The sequence below is a fragment of the Scyliorhinus canicula genome, chromosome 5, assembly GCF_902713615.1.
Source record: "Scyliorhinus canicula chromosome 5, sScyCan1.1, whole genome shotgun sequence".
In the NCBI taxonomy this organism is placed as follows: domain Eukaryota; kingdom Metazoa; phylum Chordata; class Chondrichthyes; order Carcharhiniformes; family Scyliorhinidae; genus Scyliorhinus; species Scyliorhinus canicula.
Genome location: NC_052150.1, coordinates 95,781,735 through 95,790,923, shown reverse-complemented (window position 1 = coordinate 95,790,923; position 9,189 = coordinate 95,781,735).

Sequence of the window (9,189 nt, the reverse complement as noted above, 5' to 3'; positions counted from 1 at the left end):
TATGAAGCAGACATTCCCTGCCATGGAGTGTACCTCTTGTTCCAAGGTCTCCACTGCGGCTGCCAGCCTTACAATGTTGGCCTTGTTGCATTGGAGTGACGGCGCCATCTCCTCAGACAGAAGGCAATGGGACTCATCCAGTTGGCCGAACAGTCAGAGGAGGTATACTGACATCCCTTCCTGATGCTTGTAACACTGCCTTTTCAGTTCCAGCAGCTCTGGAATGACTGGACCCAGTGGCACATCATTGGCTGTGGCCTCAGCAGAGACCTGGGACCCGGAATCCAGTCGCGTGCCCAATCCCTGCTTTGCCCCTGCCCCTGCCAGCTGTATATCATCAGCTATGAGGTATCAGTGATTGACCCAGAAGCCTGCCTACAACTTATTCTGACTGAGGTGTGAGTATCTGCCCTGATGGATGGTGCAAGTGACAGATTTGACGCCTCTTCTATGTTTGACTCCAAGTTGTCTCCCTCAGAGCTGCTCATGTCTGTGGTGTCCAGAGGGTGTGAGGATGGTCCAGGATGGTTGACTGATAGTCCTGCAAGGGAATGAAATGGTCTGAGTACAGCATGGGTGGAACTGATGGGGGAACGGTCACTTCTGTGGGGTTTGAATTATGACTGCGTGTTTTGAGGGTTCTCACTTTTGTCTGATGCCCGTACTTCACCCTCTGCTCAAGCTTGGCCTTCCTCCTCTCTGGTGAGCACAAGTGCTCTTTCCTCAAAGACTTTTAGGCACCAGAGCTCAGAAATGACTCAGCAGATGGTGCCCACTCAAGCCTGTTACGCTAAATTTTGTCCTGTGGAGTGTCAGAAGGGCGGGTGTTCTGCCAGTTCAAATGCTGATGAGGTGTGGCATGCGTAAGAAGTGAGTTGGAACGGGAATGTTAGGAGCAGAGTAGCTACTGGGACCATGGGCTTTGGGGCTGGGGGAGAAGGCTGCTTGATAGGCGTTAGCAACCCATGAGGTGACTGGGCGAGAGGGGTTTGTGACAGGGTGCAGCAGGAGACTGGAGGAGGTAGACTTACACTGGATGTGCAAAGAAGGTCATTCAACTTCTTCTGGCACTTCTTCCCCATCCCCATGAGCTAGCATTTAGTAAGGCTGCCTTGGTCTCCCAGACGGGGGGTGGTTGTTAGGAATAGATGAAGAGACATTCCAATTACGTGTCAAATTGATGTTAAGTATTGTCATATGAGAGTACCTTTAAGAAATGGATGTTTAAGAAATGTACCTTTAAGATATGGGTGTTTATCAGTGATGTCAGAGTGTGGGTGAAGCTGGACTGTCTGTCGGCTTTTTACTTTTGTTTCAGGCTGTTTGCTGCAGGGTGTGTTTTAGTTTCGTTTTCAATGTTGGAGCTGAAGCCAGGCAGAGCAGGTGTACTGTTGATCTCTCTGCCATGAAAAGACTATATTTTGATCATTTGGTGAATTCAGAATTATAAATGTTCTCAGTAGTGAATGTAAACCTGATGTGCTTCAGTTAAAATGTGTTTATTTTGTCTTCTGGATGTTGTTTGGGAAGTTATTAAGGATTACTTAGTGCTGTATTCTTTGGGGGTTGTATTTGAATTGATGGTTGCTAAGATGTTCACTGTGTGTTTTAAAAAGGTTAACTTGAGTTCATACAATAAACATTGTTTTGTTTTAAAAAATACTTTTCCATTTCTGCTCTATCACACCTGTAGAGTGGACCGTGTGCTCCCCATAACACAATCTATTAAAAGTTGGGGGTCAGGTAATATCCATGATACACTTTGGCGTTCTCTAAACCCTGGCCCATAACAAATTGGGGGCTCGTCCGGGATCAAAGTCTATCTATTGGATTGGCTTAGTGAACTTAAAGACAGTGAGGTGTGAGCATATTGTGGATGCTTTTCAGGTGTGGTATTTCAGTTTAAGTAGGGAGTGTGTTGTGGACAATGGCGCTTTCAGAGGTTCTGAAGTTTTTGAGGGTGGAGACGGTCACACGCAGTACCTTACGGACAAAGACTAAAAGCAGACTGTTAGATTTGGTAAAAACATTGCAGTTAACATTACCTGACAAAGTATGAAAAGATGAGGTAATTATGGAGGTGGCTAAGCATTTAAAGTTGCCTGAGATACAGTTTGACTCAGTGGAAATGGCAAAAATTCCGTTACAAATTAAACAAATGGAACATAAGAAAGAATTAAAGCAGCTTGAATATGAGAAAGAGGAAAAAGAAAGAGAGAGAAGAAAAAGAAAAGGAGAGAGAAGAAAGGAGAAAAGAAAGTATAGCCCTAGCAGAACAAAAAGAAAGAGAAAGGGAGGTACAGATCAGGGAAAAAGATAAAGAGAGAGAGTTTGAACTTCAGAAAATGGCCATGAAACATGATAGTTAGTTAAAATTGGCAGACATAAAGGGAAACGTACAGTTGGATGATAGTGATGAAGATAGTGAGAAAGAGCATCAAAGTCGAAGGCTTGGTGGGAATCTATTTTAATATGTCAAAGCATTGCCAAGGTTTGATGAGAAGGAGGTAGAAGGCTTTTTCATTTCATTTGAGAAGGTGGCTAAACAATTGAAATGGCCACAGGACATGTGGGTATTACGGATTTAAACAAAGCTGGTAGGTAGAGTTAGTCAAGTGTTTGCATCGCTACCGGAGGAGGTATCTGGGACATATGAGGAGGTGAAAAAATGCATCTTAGGGGCATATGAACTAATGCCTGAAGCTTACAGACAAAGGTTTAGAAATTTAAAGAAAGAATTTGGTCAAACATACATGGAGTTTGAAAGGCTCAAACAAAGCAATTTTGATAGGTGGATAAGGGCATTGAAAATAGACCAAACCTATGAGGCTCTCAGAGAAATTATACTTTTGGACGAGTTTAATTCCTGATGTAGTGAAAACTCATGTGGAAGAACAGAGGGTTAAAACTGCGAGAATAGCAGCAGAAATGGCAGATGATTATGAATTAGTTCAGAAATCAAAGCTTGGTTTCCAACATTAGTTTCAGCCTGTGAGGGATAGAAACTGGGGACATGAGAAATACTCAAGTGGTAGAGGCAAAGGTGATCTGATGGGAGATAATAAGGAGAGTGTACCTCAGATTTAAAAAGAAATCCAGCGGGGTGGGAAAGAAATAAAAAGTTTCAAATGTTTTCACTGTAATTAACTAGGCCATAAAAAGTCACAGTGTTGGTGGTTGAAGAAAAGCACTGGGAAGGCTGATGTGGTAAAGCAAGATAAGACAGTGGGGTTTGTTAAAGTGGGAAAGGAAAGCCCAAGTGAAGCAAAGGAGGTGCAAAAGATTGTACAGCCTGATCAAGAGGTGATTGATAAGAAGGTATCAGATCTCTTTAAAAAAGGATAAAGTTTACTCATGTGTATCAGGAGGAGCAGGTAAAGAAGTCACAATTTTAAGACATACGGGAGCTAGTCAATCTTTAATGGTAAGAGATGAGGAGTTATGTAGTTTGGGAAGAATGTTGCCAGAAAAGGTGGTAATATGTGGAATTCAGGATGAGAGGAGTAGTGTTCCATTATATAAGGTAAGGTTGGAAAGTCCAGTGAAGAGCAGTGAAGAATGGTGAAGTGGTAGTAGGAGTAATAGAGAAACTATCTTGTCCAGGAATACAGTTTATCATGGGTAATGATATAGCTGGATCGCAGGTGGGAGTGATGCCTACTGTGGTTGATAAGCTTTGCAAAATCAGACAACTGAAGTGTTGAAGGACAAACATCCTGGGATTTGTCCGGATTGTGTAGTAACAAGGTCGCAAAGTCACTGGTTAAGACAAGAGGAGAAAACAAAGAGTGAAGATGAAGTTGAAGTGCAATTATCAGAAACAATTTTTGATCAGATGGTTGAAAAAGAACAAGAACAGGTGGAGGATGAGGCGGATATTTTTAGTTCAGGAAAATTGGTGGAGTTACAACAGAAAGATGTAGAAATAAAATGGATGTATCAGAAGGCATACACGGAAGAGGAACCTGAGTGTTATACCGTAAAAGTGATGTCTTGATGAGAAAATGGAGACCTTTACATATGCAGGCGGATGAAAAGTGGGCACAAGTCCATCAAGTAGTATTGCCAGTAGGGTATAGAAAGGAGGTGTTGCGAGTTGCACATGAGGCACCAGTGGGGGTCATTTGGAAATAAGGAAATCTCAAGCTAAAATACAAAAACGTTTTTATTGGCCTGGACTACATAAAGATGTAGTTAAATTTTGTCAACCATGTCACACATGTCAAGTGATAGGGAAACCTCAAGCTGTGATAAAACCAGCACCCTTAATACCCATTCCAGCATTTGAGGAACCTTTTACAAGGGTCCGAATTGATTGCGTATGACCGCTTCCTAAAACAAAAAGTGAGAATCAATATCTTTTGACTATAATGGATATGTCTACTAGTTCCCAGAGGCCATTCCAGTAATATTACAGCTAAAAAGATTGTGGAGGAATTACTTAAATTCTTTCCTAGATATGGACTACCCACAGGAATACAATCGGATCAAGGATTAAATTTTAGCTCAAGGTTATTCAAAGAAGTTATCGTTAGCTTAGGAATAAAACAATTTAAATCAACTGCGTGCCATCCAGAATCGCAGGGAGCATTAGAAAGGTGGCATCAGACATTAAAGCCAATGTTGAGGGCTTATTGTCAAGATTATCCAGAGGTTTGGGATAAAGGAATTCCATTCATACTGTTTTCAATTAGGGATGCTCCTAATGAGTCTACCAAATTTAGTCCTTTTGAACTAATTTTTGGTCATGAGGTAAGAGGACCACTTAAATTGATTAAGGAAAAATTGGTGAGTGGGAAATCAGAACTTACATTATTGGATTATGTGTCAAATTTTAGGGAATGATTAAATAGAGCAGGTGAATTGGCTAGACAACATTTGAAAGTTGCACAAAATGTGACGAAACGGGTCGCGGACAAGAAATCCAAAGTTCGTAGTTTTGCCAGAGGAGATAACATTTTAGTGTTGTTACCAGTGGTAGGTGAACCTTTAAAAGCTAGGTTTTGTGGACCTTATCAGATTGAAAGGAAATTAAGTGAGGTGAATTATGTGGTAAAAACACCAGATAGAAGGAAAACTCACCGAGTGTGTTATGTGAATATGCTTAAAAGGTACTTTGAAAGGGAAGGACAGAAAAAGGAGGAGGTTTTAATGATTCTAACTCAAAGTGACAAACCAAATCCAGATGACTTGGAATTGGACCTACCTCAAATTAAATTGGAAAACGAGGATGTTCTTAAAAATTGGGATAAATTGTTGAGTTATTTTCCAGAGGAAAAACAAACTGACCTGAAAGAGTTATTGATATCACGTGGGCAAGTTTGTAGAGATAAATCGGGAAGTACTAAAATGGTTATACATGATGTAGATGTGGGAAATGCTGTTCCAATCAAACAACATCCATATAGACTTAACCCTTTAAAATTGACACAGGTTAACAAAGAGATTGAGAGTATGCTTAAAAATGGCATAATTGAAGTGGGTTGCAGCCAATGGAGCTCACCCATAGTGATGGTACCAAAACCAGATGGTACAAACAAAGAACAAAGTAAAGTACAGCACAGGAACAGGCTCTTCGGCCCTCCAAGCCTGTGACGACCATGCTGCCCGTCTAAACTAAAATCTTCTACACTTCCTGGGTCCGTATCCCTCTATTCCCATCCTATTCAACCAATGGTTGTGTGTGGACTATAGAAAGGTTAATGCAGTTACAAGAATGGACTCTTATCCTATCCCACGTTTGGAGGATTGTATTGAGAAAGTGGGACAATCAGCTTTTATTTCCAGGCAGGTGCTTTTATCCGAAACGGCGAAAGAGATTTCAGCTTTTGTAACTCCAGATGGTATATACCAATTCAAAGTTATGCCATTTGGCATGAAAAACGCACCAGCCGCATTTCAACGGTTAACTAACAAAGTCGTTTCAGGATTACCCAATTGTGCGGTATACATCGACGAACTGGTAATTTTCAGCCAGACATGGACAGAACATTTGAAACATCTGATGGAGTTATTCGATCGACTTCAGGAGGCGGGTTTGGTGATAAACCTAGCCAAAAGTGAATTTGGAAAAGCCCAAGTGACTTTCCTTGGCCATACAATTGGACAGGGTCGAATGGTCCTATGGGATGTGAAAACAAAAGTTATTGGGGAGTTTCCAATACCATCGACATGAAGGGAAATAATGCGATTTCTTGGTATGAGTGGATTTTACTGGAAATTTGGACCATATTTTAGCAGTGTGGTCGCTCCACTGACGGACTTGCTCAAGAAGCGTAACAAATTCCAGTGGACAGCAGAGCGTCACAGGCATTTGACGGCCTGAAGGCTGTGTTAACCACTGCTCCTGTGTTAGCCATCCCAAATTATACAAAACCATTCAAACTGGTGGTTGATGCGAGTGATGTGGGTGTGGGTGCGGTGTTTCTACAAGACAACGACGAAGGGCTAGAGTGGCTGATTGGTCATTTTTCAACGAAATTGAATTCTCACCAGAAATAGTATTCCACGCTTGAGAAGGAGACTTTGAGTTTGGTGCTGGCTTTGCAACATTTTCACATTTATGTGACCAGCAATCCGTCTGACACCATTATATATACTGATCATAATCCATTGACGTTTTTGGAGCGATTCCAGAATAACAATGCAAGGCTGTGTCGCTGGAGTTTATTCTTACAGCCATTTCATTTTAAAATAGTACATGTGGCAGGACGGGAAAACGTGTTAGCCGATGCTTTGTCACTAATGTGACGAACGGAAGAAGTTTCAGTTGGAGGAAGAAGAACGAAAAAAAATGGACTATATTATTATACCTGTTTGCGTGTGTAGGTTTTTGTAAACAAATAAGTATATTTACTGTGTGCATTTGTTAAATAATAGTGAAAAGGTGAAAAATGAAACCGTCTTGAAGTTGATGGTTTATATTTTTTTCTTGGGGGGTGGTGTCATGTGAGAGTACCTTTAAGAAATGGGTGTTTAAGAAATGTATCTTTAAGAAATGGGTGTTTATCAGTGATGTCAGAGTGTGGGTGGAGCTGGGCTGTATGTCAGCTTTTTACTTTCGTTTTAGGCTGTTTGCTGTAGGGTGTGTTTTCGTTTTATTTTCAGTGTTGGAGCTGAAGCCAGACAGAGCAGGTGTACTGTTGATCTCTCTGCCATGAAAAGACTATATCTTGATCATTTGGTGAATTCAGAGTTATAAATGTTCTCAGTAGAGAATGTAAGTTTCATGACATTGTGTCCGGGGTTTAAAATAAAATGTTGAGAAAAACTCAGCTGGTTAGGCATCGTCTGGACAGAGGAACAGAGTTAACCTCAGAAATAGAAAAAGTTTGAGATGTTGAACAAAGGGCAGGTGGGACAAGGACAGAACATAAAAGTTTCAAACGAGGCTGAAAAAAACCCAATTACGCAGACAGTATAATATGTGCCATCTTTTTCCTTTATTCCTTTGTTATGTCAGTAAGACATGAAAATAAATCGTCCAAAGTTGTTTATTACTTTTTTAAATTGGACTTCTGCGGAACCACAAAATGAGTATTCTCGGTGACATAATTCGCAAGATTGGCCATCTGTTCTGGAAGCTACACACAGAGATTATAAGAACATATGCATTCCATCTCATCTTTGTGGAATCTCACACCCCGTTGTAATCATGACTAATAAATGAACTGACTTCCCCCAGCAGGGCGATAACTAAAACAGAAACATTAAAACTCGTTACACCTGAAGACGTTTTAACAGTCACCATTTCACTCCAAAGGGAAACAGTGGATTTTGGCCGGAAGCTCAAAACTGTTTGCCAGGATCCAATTCACTCATAGGGCCACATCATATAACGCCCATGCTTCCAGCTTTTCGGATCTTGTAAATATGGCATTTGTAACCTCACAGTTCAGTCTGCTGATTGAACAGCAACCAGAAAGAACTCCAGCAACTCCTGGCTGACAAAGCAGCCAGCCACCATCTCAAAACTCTTTGAAACCTGTTTGATTTTAAAAGTCTCTGGTCATCGCCTGCCAAGCGGTCTAAGCACAGAAACCCCATCATGCTGAACCATCATTCATTTCAAGGACTCTCATGTTGTTGCCTCCAACTAGAAACTCAACTGAACTCCACCATGAATGAAATGGGTGGGATTCTCCATCAGCCGATGCCAGAATCGGGAAATGCGATTGAGAGGAGAATAGGTTCCGATTCCGAAATCGCATCAGACACCAATTTCACGTCAAATCACATTTCTCTGTCACCTCGACAGCGGCGTCAATGCATTCCAGAACACATATACAGTAAACACTATTGGTATATCATTAGCAGGCCCGACCACATATTCTCCGGGGCCTCCACGATTCTCCGCCTCCAATGGGCCAAAATCCTGATGATGAGTTCACTTGTGCTTTTAAAAATCATGAAACCGGTGTCGTGGCTGATGAAGGAGAGAGAGGAGGTAGGAGACAGAGAGGAGCAACTGTGCACTGCCAGGCTGGACACTAGCCGGGCTGGCTGGGATGGGCAGGGCAGGAAGGGAGGGCTGGTAACAGGGGAATGGGCCGTGTGGCAGGGGTGACCCCCCACGGGACTGGGGCAGTATCCAGGTATGGACCACCATTGCCGCAGCCTGCAAGGCAGCCATCTTTCTGCGCACCCCACTGACCACCCATCTTGGCCTTGGTTCTGCAGAGTGACACCAGTCACATGGGTGCCCCCACCGCACCACCCCAACACCTCACCCTCTGCCATAACCCCCCCACCCTTGGCCACCACCCACCAGCGGGGCATGAAGTGGCCCACCCAGGAGAACGCCCACTATAGCCCCTATGGGGGCACCGGACAGGGGCCACAGAGCGTACTGCTGGCATGGGAAGCACCAGCCTACGGTACCCCTGGCAGCTGGGATGGGTGCAGGGCCAGGGGCCCCCCTGACGCTGGGCACCGATGGAACCCGGGGTGCGGAGAGGAGGGGGTGAGAGGGACATGCGGGGACAGAGTCCACAGTGCCAGCCGGGGCAACCATGTAACCCATTGGAGCTGGTTGGGCAGGCACAAGGATACGGACCATGCTAACATATCGGCCTTTCACTCACTGCAGACAATGGATATTGGAATTCAGAAATGTTGGCCTTCCTCCTAGTTGCTGCAGCCATGGGCTGTATGAACTGGAGCTGTTCGAGGAGGAGGAAGCTGCAGCAG